Source organism: Schistocerca serialis, chromosome 2, assembly GCF_023864345.2.
Source record: "Schistocerca serialis cubense isolate TAMUIC-IGC-003099 chromosome 2, iqSchSeri2.2, whole genome shotgun sequence".
NCBI lineage: Eukaryota > Metazoa > Arthropoda > Insecta > Orthoptera > Acrididae > Schistocerca > Schistocerca serialis.
The window spans coordinates 301041342-301044178 of NC_064639.1; the positions used below are offsets into that span (position 1 = coordinate 301041342).

Consider the following 2837-nt stretch of genomic DNA (forward strand, 5'->3'; position numbering starts at 1 on the left):
TTGGTATCCCACAGCTGTCTGGGGCGTCTACAGACACGTGCTCGGCCTGGAATCTCGTTGATGGAGTAGAATCGTTTTCAGTGATGAAACTCGTTTCTAACCGAGCCCCGATGAGCAGTGAAATTCAAATTGTAACCATTTGTTTGTCTGTACATGCATATCGTATCTACCGATTTCAGTTCCATTCGGATAAGTCCTTCGTGGTGCGTCTTTCTTTTTTTTCCTTAGAGTGTATTTTGGAAACGGGGACGATATGATGAGAGGTGGAGATTTTCCTCGAGCTCTAAAACAAGAATTGGTTTAAGACCGCTTGCAGAACAGAATTTTAAGTCCACGTTTTTCCATTATTTACATCATCTAGACGTGGCGAAATTCTACAATTTGATGAGGGAAGGAGAGAAATCGACACAAGTGAAAATAAGCAAAATGCGACAAACGAAAAGAACTCTCAAACGGAAAGATTCACTTGTGATTCATGTGATGGTTATCTCCGTCTGCAATAAGGTTTCTTGATATGCAAAAACTACAAAACGAGTGATTCAGAGTAGATGTACGATCCATAGGTCGAAGACCAAAAAAACATTTGCTTTTGTCACTGAGGACAACCATAACCTCTTGTGGACTCAAACATGCACTCCGTCTTCAGGTCACAAGTGGCCCATCGGGACCATCCGACCGCCGTATCATCCTCAACTTCGGATGCGGATAGAAGGGGCGTGTGGTCAGCACACCGCTCTCCCGGTCGCTATGATGGCTTTCTGTGACCGGAGCCGCTACTATTCGGTCGAGTAGCTCGTCAATTGGATTCACGAGGCTGAGTGCACCCCGAAAAATGGCAACAGCGCATGGCGGCCCGGACGGTCACCCATCCCAGTGCCGGCCACGTCCAAAAGCGCTTAACTTCAGTGATCTGACGGGAACCGGTGTATCCACTGCGGCAAGGCCGTTGCCGGACTCAAACATGGCGTAATAATTATTGCTTTTGTCAATTTTTGTTTGCTGTACGTTTGCCATGTACTTCCTAAAGAAATATGAATTAATGAAATTTGATAAAGTTCTTATTCCGTCCAAGAGTACCTTCATTTCGGCAGGAGCCTCGGCTAACGCATTATTAAAGTACTCGTGACGTTCCGCGCGAACGACGCAGTGGTTCGCCTGCGGCGCGCTTCCACCCAGCCAGACACGGAGTATCCATGTGGACCGGCAGCGCTGGCATCGACGTTTGGGAGCGCTCTTCCAGTAACCATTATTCCAGCACCCCCTCACCCCTCTTTCAGCCCTGCGCCCGCGCGGCCGCCGCCCGCCCCTGTGGCGTCAATTACACCCCATTCAACCCTCAGTCTCTCTCCACCCCGTCCTCTTTCAGGCAGACAGCCCCGTTCGGAAGTGCCTTTTATTTATGCATTTTTGTTTTCACCCCAGCTACGATGATGGAACAATGAATCCCCACGTACTATGCAGTAAATTCATTCTCGAACAGAAGCCCTCGCCCCTCTTTCCATAAAATATCCCATCCTGCACAAATACTATTAGGCAAGGGCCAAAACCATACAGCCCTACCGACGTGTGTGCCAGGACCTGTAAGTTCACCTGCTCACAGCGAAGAGTTTCACAGTTTATATCTATTTCCTGTCTTTCTTCCTCTCTGGAAAAGTTTGCAGTTAACAAATCTCTATGGAGTCTGTATCGTAATTCAGGATGACAGTTACTGAATTATACGAAAAAAAACAAAAACCTAAATTAGTTAGAAACTACGGCGTACATATAATTTATTCAACATGTAAACATCACTACAGATGTACGGAATTAGGTTATGTCATGTTCCATATGCCTGCCATCATTGGCGATGAAGTGGCGCAGACGAATAGCGAAATTCTGCATGACCCGCTGAAGTGTCGGAACATCGATGCCGTCGATGACCTCCTGAACTACTGTTTTCAGTTCAGCAATGGTTTTGGGGTTATTGCTGTGCACCTTGTATTCAAAATAACTCCACAAAAAGGTGTCGCATGTGTTCAGATCTGGAGAATATGGCGGACAATCGAGGCCCATACCAGTGGCCTCTGGGTACCCCAGAAACAGAATGTGGTCCCTCAGACTGCTCCTCCAGGACATCAAACACTCTCCCGCTTCTATGGGGTCGAGCTCCGTTTTGAACGAACCACATCTTGTCGAAATCAGTGTGAATAATGGGGATGAAATCATTTTCCAAAGCCTTCAAATATCGTTAGGTAGTCATCGTGTCATCAAGGAATATCGTACCAGTTGTTCCGTGGCTGGACACACCACAGTCACCCGTTGAGAGTGAAGAGACTTCTCGATCTCGAAATACGTATTCACAGTCCCCCAAATGCACCAATTTTGCTTATTGACGAACCCATCCAAATGAAAGTGGGCTTCGCCACTAAACGAAACCTTGTATGCGCATACTAATTTCTATCGTGCCCTGTGGCCAACCGTGCAGTTTGAACGTCCTAATGCAAATCGTCCAGAAGGTATGCCGGCTTTTTTCATATAGTTCTCAATTGCCACCCTGTATACAGGCCTGCTTCTCCAATTATACACTGCAATCTCCCCGAGAGAGTAGGAGTATTTACGGTGTGAGCACAGGCACACTGTGCGTAGCACCATCATCAAATTGAAATCAGGAAATAGGAGTTACGTTGTCCTTGCGTTCGTAGCGTCGTAGCTGACAAGAAAATCGTCTCCAATAAGCTATCATGTAGTCTTTCCATAACTTCCAAGAGCTGATCTTTAATATTACACTTGTTTGTCCTGTTTTAATACATTTATTAGTTAGCGACATCAGTGGGGGCACAAACGTTGCTGCTACGGAA

The 2837-nt window shown here is 46.4% G+C and overlaps 1 pseudogene; it reads right to left on the minus strand.

Annotated features, from left to right (window-relative positions):
• Positions 1 to 833: 833 nt before the first annotated feature.
• On the minus strand, positions 834 to 951 carry LOC126459599 (5S ribosomal RNA; annotated as a pseudogene).
• Between the last annotated feature and the right edge of the window lie 1886 nt (positions 952 to 2837).